The sequence below is a fragment of the Brachypodium distachyon genome, chromosome 3 (assembly GCF_000005505.3).
Source record: "Brachypodium distachyon strain Bd21 chromosome 3, Brachypodium_distachyon_v3.0, whole genome shotgun sequence".
Taxonomy (NCBI): domain Eukaryota; kingdom Viridiplantae; phylum Streptophyta; class Magnoliopsida; order Poales; family Poaceae; genus Brachypodium; species Brachypodium distachyon.
In genome coordinates, this window is record NC_016133.3 from 6117965 (window position 1) to 6130673 (window position 12709).

Genomic DNA, 12709 nt, shown 5'->3' on the forward strand with positions numbered 1-12709 from the left:
TATCTAGCACATGTACCTAGGAGACACAAAATGTTTAATAGTGGCAAGCATGGTCCGGTTTCATTATATCTTTGCTAAAATTTTAACCAGCTGGTGTTGACGATACGTACTTCGTGTGTCGTACCAACGGGCCCATTTGTTAGGGACAGTTGAGATTGAGATGAGATTGCTCGCCACACCCCGCTTAAATCTGTTCTGCGAAGACATCGATCAACTCCTCCGATCCATATTAATTGTCGAACTATTACATATGTCTAGATGCTTTTTAGACATAGATATATTCATATTTGGACAAAATTAAAACAATTAATATTGATCGGAGGGAGTACCACAACTTTAACGATACGCCGAAGAGTGCATCAATTCAATAAATTGTTAGCATTCCAACGTGTGTAATGTATATTTAGTCTTTTAAGATGTGCTAGTATGAACATGCACCTGACAGATGCAATAAAACAGAGGGAGCACTAGTACGTAGAAAGTTTCTAGCAAGGTCTGTTTTGGAACTTCAAAAGGGCAGTCGTGCATTTTTATTTAGGGTTAATTGGATCTATGCGACTCTCTATTTCACCGGTTGGAAATATGTCATTACAAAAACTTACATGGAGAAATGCCACTCTAACTTTCTTATACCTCTATCAATGCCATTATTTAAAATAATACTCCTAGTTACAACGTTCAGCAGTACGTTCGAATCATCCGGGCGCCATAAAAGTTTAAAAAATTCAAATTTAGCCCAAAATTCAATCTTCTCAGAAAAATCTATAAAAATTACAGAAAATAAAAAATAGTAATATGAGTTCACCGTTGGGGACGGGACATGAGGAGAGCGTGGGGAATAAGAGGAATAGAACTCTTTGACTTGGGATGAGAAAAAAACTGTTCATATAAAGTTATGTCTATATGTATTTAGACAGTATACGTGCTGGTATTGGACAAAATGGCATGAATAGAGGTACAAAAAAGTTAGAATAGCATTTCTCTAATTCAAGTTTTTGTAACGGCATATCTACAACCGGTGGAAATTATAACGGCACAGATTTTTATTCACGACAGTAAAACCCAGCCATCTCGGAGCGTTCTCAGGTCGCTTGCCTACTTTACCGTCCGGAACTCCGGATCACCCTATCTGGTCGTTTCTGACCGTCCAACGTGGCTGCAAATCCGCACGAGCTGACTGGTCCGACGGGCCGCTGTTCCAGCAGAAAAATCTGAGATCTTTGATTGATTGGGCCTGGTGCAACGGCCCATCTCGGCCATGTGAGCGTTCTCCCGGCCCGTAAACGTCTGCGCCCGCCAGTGATCTAGGCAGACGTAAGGCTCCTCGAGTTCTCTCCTCCACCATGCGCCGGCAGGTCTCCTAAATTCGATCACATCCGCGGCATCTGCCCGGCGAGGGCACGGTGTCGAGGTGGGCGTTGCACACGGCCTCCGTTCCGCCCGGCAACCACAGATCTTTCGCGGTGGGAACGACCTCGACGACGGAGAACACGGCGGCTGATGCGTACGCAGCGCGAGCAACGCGTCGGCGAGCGCTCCGGACTCCTCGGCGGCGAGCAAAAACCTGCAGTAGGCGGCGGCCATGCGCTCAGCGGCGGCGGTGAGACTGAGACCGTGAGACTTCTTGGCACGGCACTGGAAGCCTGAGGTTGAGGAGGGTGTCCTGGAAGGCTTGTTGCGCCTCGCAGTCGTGGTTACTGAGAGTCCATGGTTTGGTCAGTGGTCTTTCGATGGCAAAAATTTCTGGAATTTGAAATCGATTTAAACCTTTACTGGTTTATGACCTGCTCAGTTTTTACTTTGGCAATATCCTGACCTGTTCTTCTGAACTTGTATTGGGAGCATATTAATAGCTGTAATATGTTTTAAGACTTCCTATCTTTTGTAACGATCACATGATGGGAAACCAAATTCAGTGAGTTGAGTCCTGACACTATAGACCGTGCATATACGTTAGTTTTTTTACTGTAAAACAATGAGCTTTTGTGTTTTTAATTTGAATATTGTACACTTTACAGTAGTATAAACACTCACAGTGCAGGCTTATCATATTGGTAAGGAGATTATACATAACAAATTATGGATATCATGATGCAATGTCTTGCTTTTATATGGGTGTCAGTTTGTCGGAGCAGAATTTGGTGTAGCACATCAGTGCAACAACAAGTGCCGGAGGTGAGATCTCTGTTAATGCTTTCTGACACCACTTCTTTTGTTCTATTTTTCTTTAGACTTATTGTTCAGGATTATATGCAAACCAAGCACTTCATACTGCAGGACTAGATCGTCAAGAAAAAAAATACTGCAGGACTACAACAAATTCTTATTTCATTAAAAATAATACTATGGCATGGATTTATGTTTTCAAATTTTCCAGTTTGATTGGCACAATCAGAAATAATAACTTGAACTCTTGAAGTAATGAACTTCAATTGAACTATAATTCTGTTTTTTACCTTCATATATTTTTCCTTTGGTATTTGTACATTTAGCAGAAAATTGTATTTTTTTTCTTAGCAACATGGCTTTCACATTTCTTTTTATCTCATAACCCAGTCGTTTCATCAAGTTAATTTGTTGATCTCCAATTTAATCAAAATGGAAATATCTCAGGAACTGCCATAAGGATTTGCCTTTGGAAACAATCTCATGTCTGTCCAATATCTGACATAAAGAAACTATGACAGAGTTTGCATTTTATGTTCTGCACCATCAGTCCATCAGAGGTAACAAGGCCATCACAATTTAACTTTTGAATACACTATTCTAACTTTTTTTTTTGGGATTACTATATTTTATACTACCTCCGTTCCATAATTCTTGTCTCAAATTTGTCTAAAAATGGATGTATCGATTTATAAAAAGTGTCTACATACATGTATTACTTCGACAAGAATTATGGAACGGAGGGAGTAACATTCTGCATGCTATGGAAGGGCTGCTCTTTATGATAAACATATGTTTCACTCTATAAGAATCGTTCAGTTTCAGGTATCTAGGCAGTATATATGGAACTATCTACAAAATAAAATACAGTACAACATTCTAAACGATCTGTTCAAGGGGAAACTACAAATTAGTCTTTCTCAAAAAAAAAACTGCAAATTGGGTATAAACATGTTATTCATAATCTGGTATGTATAATCTTCTATCAGATATATATCTTATTGGGAACTAACACTTGGTTAGTCTGAGATACCACATTGTTAACTTAATTTCTCTATAGGAAATAGTTATTTGCTCTTATGTTCTTCAGGTGTTGAATGGCAAGCATAAAAGATGTAGTACAGCACGTTGCTTTTCCTCTTGTTTCTTTACAAGTTTCAGTTAGATAACCACTGTAATTTGTGCTCTTATTTGCCACTTCTATGTGCGAACTACATCAACTAGAACTCTTGATTTTTAGTACTATTGTTTCAGGACCCGAGAGACATAATGGGAGATCATTAATCATTTCACTCTCTCAACCAGTCTAATACGTTTTCTCAACGTAATGTATGATCTTCATTGCAACCAGGAGAGCAGTGGATATTGTGGACTTTAGTTGTGATGAGCTGGTGGGCCCAAGGTCATATTTGTATCTAAAGATGATCAGGTTAACTCTTGATAACACTGAAACTTATATTCTACATTTTATTGATTTCTGGTAGTAGTTACCCTTGTACAGAAGACCATGGTCCGGGAGATTATTATATTCATATCATGTAGCTACTTTCTTATTGCTTACCTAGGTTTCCAATATTGGAACTGTTGCTGTTAGTAGTACCTATCTTTGGCATATCAACTATGTATGCTCCAGGATATGGTTGTGGTGTTCATGCCGAAATGTCCGATGATAACTGTACGTGTTGTAATTGTTATTCCCTCTCTGGGAAGATGTCCTAATTTTATGTGTCTCAGATATAACATGATTAATGTTTCCAGGATTAACATTTGAATAAAAGGCAACATTATGCTTTGATGATGGTGTGCTCACCAACGTGGTCACTGTAAAAGTATGCCCCAAGGACGTACTGTGCCGTGGAAATTTTAACCTTTAAGCCATGTTTGGACTCTTGTTATTTTTAGGAAACTTCTTCAAATTTGAAATAATACCAAAACTTTCCTAGGGAATATCCTTAGCCTTACTGGAAGAGTGAGAAGCACATCAACTGTATTTCTCATTACAATGAACTTAAAACAAATACATTCCCATGGCGCGGCAATGGTTGCGCAAATGTGTTGCTTATAAGCAAAATTTAAACAGTTATGCTCCACAAGGCACATTATGTGAAGTATATATTCAAAATATGTTACTCTCTCCGATCCATAGTAAGTGTCGGAAATGTAGTACAAAGTTATATTCCAAACACTTATTATGGATCGGAGGGAGTAGATATTATTATATATGTCCTATTTTTCGAAAAAAATCATTTATTATTATTCCTATCTTGACTCTTGAGACATACCGTATTCCTATCAACTTTTTGTCAGCATAGACGGGCGCGGCAACACGCGCTTTCATGATCTAGTTTATTTACATTAGGAAACAGCATGTCTAGGGGTTCATGTACTAGGACTGAATTGAACAATTTGGTATTTATCGCAAATGGTTCTTGACAGTACAACCTGTGAACAGCTGATGATGATTGTACAGAATGATGATTTGGTTATGTGCCTGGTATTTTAAGGATGAACCTCATGAACCTGTCATTCTGTGCTAATAAATGCCCAAATTTTAAGCAAGCTAGTGAATCCACCTCATGAACCTGGTATTTATATGGATGAACTAGCTCTGGATTAGGCCCAGCATCAAGGAATGAATGACTTATGGAATGCTGTAAAGTCCACCAAACAGTAAAGGGCTATATTTCTCATGAGTACAGTATTTTACATCGAATTCTCATATATCAATACATTTTTCAGGTCAGTCAATTACTGCATTTTCATGCCTGTGCATCTTGAATTCACATAAACACACTTCCATCAATTTGAAGTGCATTCAATGGAGGAAGCTGAAGTTCTATGTGACCACATTGGGATTGTGGCGAATGGTACAGCTTGCAGTGCATTGGAAACTCTAAAGAGGTACACTAACATAAGCTAATAAGCCATCAGTTCTATGGTAAGAGCTCAGTCCATCTTGCCTGTGGTAGCACACACATCTGATGGCCTCCATGTCAGCTTTAATCACTTTCAAGCATCAATGAACAAACCGAAGAAACTTCATTAGAGTTGACCTCTCACATGCACAATGGAAAATCTTTCTTTGAAACACACCTACAAGAATATTTTTCTTGAGGTAAGCAAAGTTGTCTTCCAACCATGGGAAGCTTTTTCACAATGCTGTGTACGAAATGAACTACGATTTAATTTTTTTTTTATCTTACCTAAGCCCAGCTTCTCTTCCAACCAGGGGAAGCTTTTTCACAGTGCTGTGTTCATTTGTTCTCATCAGCAAGGTAGGCAAGAACATGTAAGGATCCCTGATGAGGTTATTAGTATGTGAAGATGTTGAATCAAGATGCAGGGGCAGAGATGCTGGAGACTTCACTCTTGGTTCCAGGGGAAGCTTTGTCACAGTGCTGTGTTCATTTGTTCTCATCAGCAAGGTAGGCAAGAACATGTAAGGATCCCTGATGAGGTTATTGGTATGTGAAGATGTTGAATCAAGATGCAGGGGCAGAGATGCTGGAGACTTCACTCTTGTTTTTTTATCATGATCAGAATTAAACTTTTCTAATAGCCACTTTGGAAATCTTGGTGAATCAGTTGCTGAGTACAGTGGTGCTGAAAGTGGGTATATGCGCAAGATGATCTGACCTCAGCAGTACTTGGATGTTTGATAAAATGTCAGAAGTAGACCTGACAACTTTACCATCAGAGTAGCTAACATCAATAGCCGAGGAGTCTTTCCTGATAGTCTGCACGATACCTCTAGACCGACCTGATTTGAATAATTTCCGTACTCTGTCAGCCATGGTGAATTGTCATCTCTAGAGTCCAGCTGTTGTAATGTGTAGTCGAAGGTAGAATCACAAACTGTTTGGAAAGGGCCTTGCATCCGAGCAGCCTCACAAAAGTTCACAGAAATTATGGCTAGGGAAGATTTCACATAACTTAAATCTTTCCCATTGCACCTGTGTAGGAATTCAAATGCATTCCTAACAGGAACAGGGCCAGTTGGAATCTCACCAAGATTTCTACCAGTCCTCAGATGATCGTAGTTCTCCTTAAAAGGAAGAACTTGTGCTTCCATTTGACATTCCCTTCTGAGAATGTCTGCGCTGTTAAGGGTGCAAAATGCTCCGTTGGGTCCACCTTCCCATCCTAGCAGATACAAGTCACCCAATAAAGGAAATCGGAAACTTGGAGTTCCACAACCACGACGACCCCTCCTCTCACCACCACTATTAGCTCTCACTGGGATGACATGCTCCGTGGCCTCCCCAAGAAGGAGAAACGGATGCTCAGCGGTAGGCTGATAGCGACTTGGTGGGGTGTCTGGAAGGAGTGGAACAGACGCATCTTCCAATCCAAGGCCCTTCCAGTTTTAGATGTTGCCTTCCTCGTTTGGGAGGAAATTGAGAGCGGGGCGTTAGCTTCCTCCCTTGATCCGGGAGACTCTTAGCCCCTTGAGGGCTGTTTTCTTTTCTTTTTGCTTTCCCTCACCGGACCCGCTTGGTCTGATGATTTGTACAGTTTCTCTCCACTAATCGAATGACGGAAACGACCGTCTTTTCCTCAAAAAAATAATAATAAAGGAAATCGGAGCACCCGCTGTTGGTACAGCAGATTAAGGTTGAAAGACCCCCGGCCTGGAGCGGTATAAATGACAGAATTGGCACCAAATAAACTGGAAACATTGATGCGGTGTCCATTCCTGTAGCACCAGTATCGCATCTCTCCAATACCAGTCCTGTAATTTTCCAAGAATCCCAATTCATTCTCTGTTTCATCAATGCAAACAAAAGCCTCATTCCCAATTTTTATCTGATCAATCGGTGAGCGGAAACCTTTAACCTGCAAAGAACCAACAGAAAAAGGGATTGATTACCTTTTTTTTTTGACAAAATTTAGCAGCACTACTTTCATTTCTTAAGAAGATGAAAAATATACAAAGTATAAGTACAGGCCAAAACTGAAAAGAGCACGACGGCAGAAGCTAGAAACTACGGACTATAAAGACTAAAACAGCTATAACTAGCAACAAACAGCTTCGGGTGGTCTAGTTGCAGATTACCAATATTTCAATGAAGACAAGACACATAAAATAAAGGCACATAATATACCTTCTTCGAGAAAAACTGCTGAAATATTTTCTGACCATTACATGGAGAAACTGTTGTCTTATATCCAGATGAGCTGTGGCACTTAAACATTGGGTTCGAGATAGCTGCACACTAAAAAGAGTATGGAAATAATCAAACCAACTTTCTATCATAATTACACAAGGCAACCATATACTTTTGCAAATCGTACGACATACTTTCATTATGGGTGAAGTTGCATAGTTGATTCTACCCACATCAATTTCTTTCAATTGAGCAACGTCTCTGCAACAATTAAGCACGAATAGTCGTTACATGTCATATTTGGACGTGCATTATATGCAACTATTTGTTGTAAGAGAACAAGTACACATATGTAGATTGGTGCAACATTGGCCTTTTCACCTTTCACTACTAAAAAATGTGGAGTACATTGATTTAGTTATCTGCAAGATAACATGAAAAAACATACTCTGGATATTGAAGAGTTTTGTGATGATTTTGATTGGTGCCGAGCTCAACATGAAATTGGTGCCTGCAGTAGCACGCTACTTTACCTCCTGGAACAGATAAAAGTTGAGCTCAGTATTCCAATCCCATATAGTAGAACAAGATGGAATAAATAAAATGTGCAAAGAAGTTTATATTTCAAAAGAACTAGAGGAAAAAAGCATCAAATGGAAGAAATGAATTATCTGAATCAATAACAGTAGTATGAAGCCTATAATTTCCATATGAAGGACTGTGAAACATGTGTACTTATATTTGTTTACAAGACTACAATAGTATCAGACAAAGTCCCAGTCAGAGTAGTAAAAGTTTCAGTATACAACAGTTTCAGTAAACTTCCGGACTGCGACAGCTTTAGGAAACTGTTTCTCAAGAACAATCAGATTAAGTGATTAACATTCCACTGAAACAGGACCAAAAATATCATTTCCGTGCAGAAATAATAGAAGAACATTTAGATGAAATGTGCATAATAAAAGAACTAGAGGAAATAGCATCAAATGGAAGAAATGAATTATCCTCTGAATCAACAGTAGTAGTATGAAGCCTATAATTTCCATAAGAAGGACTGTGAAACATCTGTACTTATAATTGTTTACAAGACTACTATGGTATGAGACAAAGTCCCAATCAGAGTAGTAAAAGTTTCAGTATACAACAGTTTCAGCATACAACAGTTTCAGTATACAAACAGTTTCAGTAAACTTCCAGACCACGACAGCTTCAAGAAACTGTTTCTCAACCACAATCAGATTAAGTGATTAACATTCCACTGAAAAAAGACCAAAAATATCATTTGCGTTCAGAAATAATAGAATAACATTTAGATGAAATGTGCATAGCAATTCAAGACCAGTATCATGTATCTCTTGCGACGGGAGATCAGTTGGGGACATGTAGAGCGTCTCACCTGGCGTAATGGTGTCTATGAGGACTATGTAGAGAGTGTTTCGGTGCCGTGAGGCAGGTTGGCGATCATCGGGGTGAGCCGCGCGTAGCGGCCAGCTCGAACGGACATGATGAACTCGACGATGTCCAGACGGAGGATCAGCTGGTACATCAGGCGGTAGCTGGAGTTGCCGTCCTCGTTGAACGTCCCGTCAGCGTTGGCCCGCTTGAACCATATCACCCGCAGCGGCGGCGGCTCGCGCCCGAACAGGAAACACACGAACTGGGGACTGGAAAGGTGTTCCTGCATTTGAGTTACAAAGAACCATGATGAGGCTCCGAATTCGATCTCGAGAAGAAGCAAATGCGATCAGGAAAAGTCCCTAAAGCTACGCAAATGCACCCAGATGCACCCAGGAGGTCAGGAAACAGAGGCTGCACCCAGGAAGCGCAAAATTCGGCAACAACAGAAGGAAGAATTGCTCCCGGGAGAATGAAATTAACACGATTCGCAGTCCGAGACATTAAAATCCTATTCAGATTAACGACGACCAAAAACCCAATTAGCACAATCGGTAGGGTCCGCCCAGAGCAATTCGAGGTCGAGGAAGCGGGCATGGAGAACTCACATTGAGCGGAGCTAGAACCCCAGGATACACCTGACTGGGCGGGATGGGCTCCACAACCCATATCATCATCGTGCTCATGTTTTCGAAGTTGTCGACGGTGACGCCGCTGTTCCAGTTGAAGCGTCGTCTCCCGTTATGGTGGAGGAGGCGGGCGCTGACGTGACGGAGTAGGACGAAGCTCCCGGGCCTGATGACCTGCCACATGATCTCACCCGCCTCCGGTTCGTCGAACTCGCGCTGCTCAAAGCGGAAGCCGCGCTGGCCCCACGGCGCCCGCTCGTTGGTGGCGGCGGCGGCGAGGTAGCGGCCGAAGGCGACGCTGTGTGGTAGCAGCAGGTAGTCGTTGGCGTGATCGCCCTGGCGTAGGTGCACCGTCCACGCGGAGTTCACTGACGCCCGGTCCGGGTCGAGGCAGACATCGATCCCGTCGGCGGCGGCGTGGAGGTACGTGCCGAGCTCGAGGCTGCGCAGCCGCACGTGATGCCCGTCGAGGAACTGGTCCATCGGTCGCCGATTGCTTCTGCAGAGAAGAGCAGAGATGGGGGTTTGGGGATGGGTTCCTCTTCGGGCTCCGGCGAGAGGAAGAAGAAGACAGGCTGTTGCCTGTTGGTTGAGAGTTGAGACGGTTACGTTCGGGCGCCAAGGCGGGGTGTTTCAAGGTTGCCGTGCGGGCTTTTGGCAGCAAAGAGTAGACTCGCGGGCCGAGGAAACGGATAACAGGGCCCATTATGCCCTTTGCAGCGTGCCGATCAGCAGAAAAAAGAGCCAGTTGCCTCGTCGTCGCTCTTAGAACTCCTTCGATCCAGCTTCGAGGGGCCACTCCAGCATCTCTGGCGGAGCAGAGAAGGTTCGGTGCTACTTTTTGGCTGGGCCGGAAGCCAGTTCTTCCTGGGCCGCAAGCCCATTTTCCTTTTATTTCCCCTGGTCGTCTTCCACAATCTACCCAATCGATTCCTCTCTCACCCAAATTCCTCCCCGTCGACTGCCCTCAGTGCGGCACCCTCTACCGTCCTCTGCCGGCAAAGAACCCGTACAGGCGGACACCTTTTTCCCGCCGCGGCTTCTCAGGAACGGCCTCGCCTGGGAACGACATAGTGAGTTCGGAATGCTGAGTAAAGCTAGCACCTATCGATTGATTCGCTGTGGGAGGAGGGAACAGGACGGAAGAGGAGGGGAGGGAGTCGCTGGGAGGAGGATAGCGACAGGCAGGGGCGTTGTGCCTCCGCCGCCGAGCTCGATGCACGCGTGTGTGCTCGGGCAACCTGGGGTGGCTGCTAACACGGGCGCAGATCAGGCTGGGGATGAGGCCGGATCTGAGGCCGGGGAAAATTATGTAGGAAGACGGAGCTGTGGGCTGTGGCCGGAGAAGAGAATGGAGGCGCCGGCGGCTGGGAAGACCCTCCCGGCTCCCGCTGTCTCGTAGGTTACTGGGACGGGAGTTGGTCGAGATATGTGCTCGCGATAAACATGGACGAGGGAGGAAGAAACAGAATAGGCGAAACGTTTTCACTTGGCGGTGCCACATTACGTAAATAGAAGCTGATCAATGATTTGCTGATCCACGAATCTTCTGTATACTCATGTATCCTCGAGGCTTAATTTCTCTAAACATGCGTCATACATCATATAATTAATTTGTTCACATTTATTTAATGAAAAACTCATATTTTTGCACATGCATGTATGTTACATCCATCAAGTTATTTCCACTAAGTGAAAAATGTACAATTTTATTACTCCCTCTGTTCAACAAAAGATGTTTCGAGTTTTTCAAAATTTGGATGTATCTAAACATGACTTAGTGTATATATGCATTCAATTTTGGTCAAAATTAAGACATCCTTTGTTGGGCGGAGTGAGTATATGTTTTTAATTTTGAATATTCTTTATGTTAACTAAAATTTTTCGCAACAACGTGCGGGACATCATCTAGTTCTCACAACTGGTGCTTCAGGTTTTGTACAACAGATTTGTTTAGCTTCTTACATCTAGCTTTTTGGAGTTGAGATGTTCGGTGTTGCTTCACGGTGGAGTTTTGAGCAGCCGGAAGTACACGACCTAAAATAACTATGTCAGTGTCAATACTTGATTCTCCGTGTAGTATCCCTACTTTTTTTTGCCAAGCGGTAAAGTAATAATAATACCTAAAGATGCATGAAAACCAGTATTATTATAATGTACCTCAATAAATATAAACCCTAGAATAAACTTCTAGACTTCATTTTAACTTGTAAAATTCTTCCCCGACCAACGCTGCCAAAGTAATTGCGGGGGGCTTAATTTTTTTTTTGTTTGTCATATGAGAATCGGAGCATAGTTTAGCATCCGGATCGAATTGCCTCCCCAGCGCTGGAAGAGGAACTGCTTAACCGAACTCTTCATTTTGTGTTATTTATCTTTCTGATGTTAAGCACCCAAATAATCGCTTTTAGCATTGGAAATGCTCTAAGAGCATCATCAATACGGCGCTTAAACACCGACACCAAGATCTCGGACAAAATACAGTAGTCGCTTGCAATCCCAGGTTATTTTTATGTTGTTTCTGGTTATTGGCAAATACTGGACAGCAAAAAAATAATAGCAAAATAAATGTAAAGATAGTTGTTCCTTATGATTAAAATAGGCCCAGGGCTCATGATTCACTTGACTACTCTCTCTCTCAAAAATTTTATGGCATGAATATAGCATAAATGATACTCACTCCGTACCATAATTTTTCTCGAAATATTACATGTATCTAAACGCTTTTTAGTAATAGATACATCCATTTTTGAACAAATTTGAGACAAGAATTATGGAAGGTGGGAGTAGTTATTACTAAGCAAAACATAGATCTAATTGATAATATTCATATGGGCATCACGTTCATAAATAGAGTGCTATTAACATATCCCTAATACTCCCTGGATGTTGCTTGATGGCGTCAAACTGAGTTTGCACCAATTGTTACTCTAAGCGCAGTGTGATGTAGCAAGCTGAAGTTTTCCCCACAAAGGTAACGCTTGGGGAGACGTGTGAATTGTAATTATCTTGTTCCAACTTCCAGTCAAGCGACCTACAAAACAAAGATTCTTGTTTTGTGCCCCAACAAGATATCACAATGGCTGTCACAATGATAATAGGCAATTTAAATAAACTAAATATGATTCTAAAATATAAATATGCAATGCTTATGGTTGAACTAATGCTTTAGTGAAAGGATAACTAATTATACTACTAAATATGCAAGAAATAACTGTAAACGGATTTTTAATTTGGCAACATATCCTGTGCATCCGCGGCTTCTTTGTATCCGCGTATCCGTTGCTCCCTCAGCCATAGGATCCAGATCGCACGTATTGTTTCGTAATCAGAACTATTTTGCACTTATACACCTCCTAAACATGACCAGGTATCTGTTTGTGCGGGCTGGTCCTAACGACAAGTGCTTTC

The 12709-nt window shown here is 42.0% G+C and overlaps 1 long non-coding RNA gene and 1 pseudogene across 1 annotated transcript; one reads left to right on the top strand and one right to left on the bottom strand.

The window, feature by feature from the left end:
• Positions 1 to 1277: 1277 nt before the first annotated feature.
• Positions 1278 to 6081, top strand: LOC104583463. Its single transcript, XR_731218.2, has 5 exons — positions 1278 to 2175; positions 2614 to 2726; positions 3421 to 3595; positions 4906 to 5281; positions 5396 to 6081. It is a non-coding gene; the product is annotated as an uncharacterized LOC104583463 (long non-coding RNA).
• Positions 6082 to 6717: 636 nt separating this feature from the next.
• On the bottom strand, positions 6718 to 9781 carry LOC112271534 (annotated as a pseudogene).
• Between the last annotated feature and the right edge of the window lie 2928 nt (positions 9782 to 12709).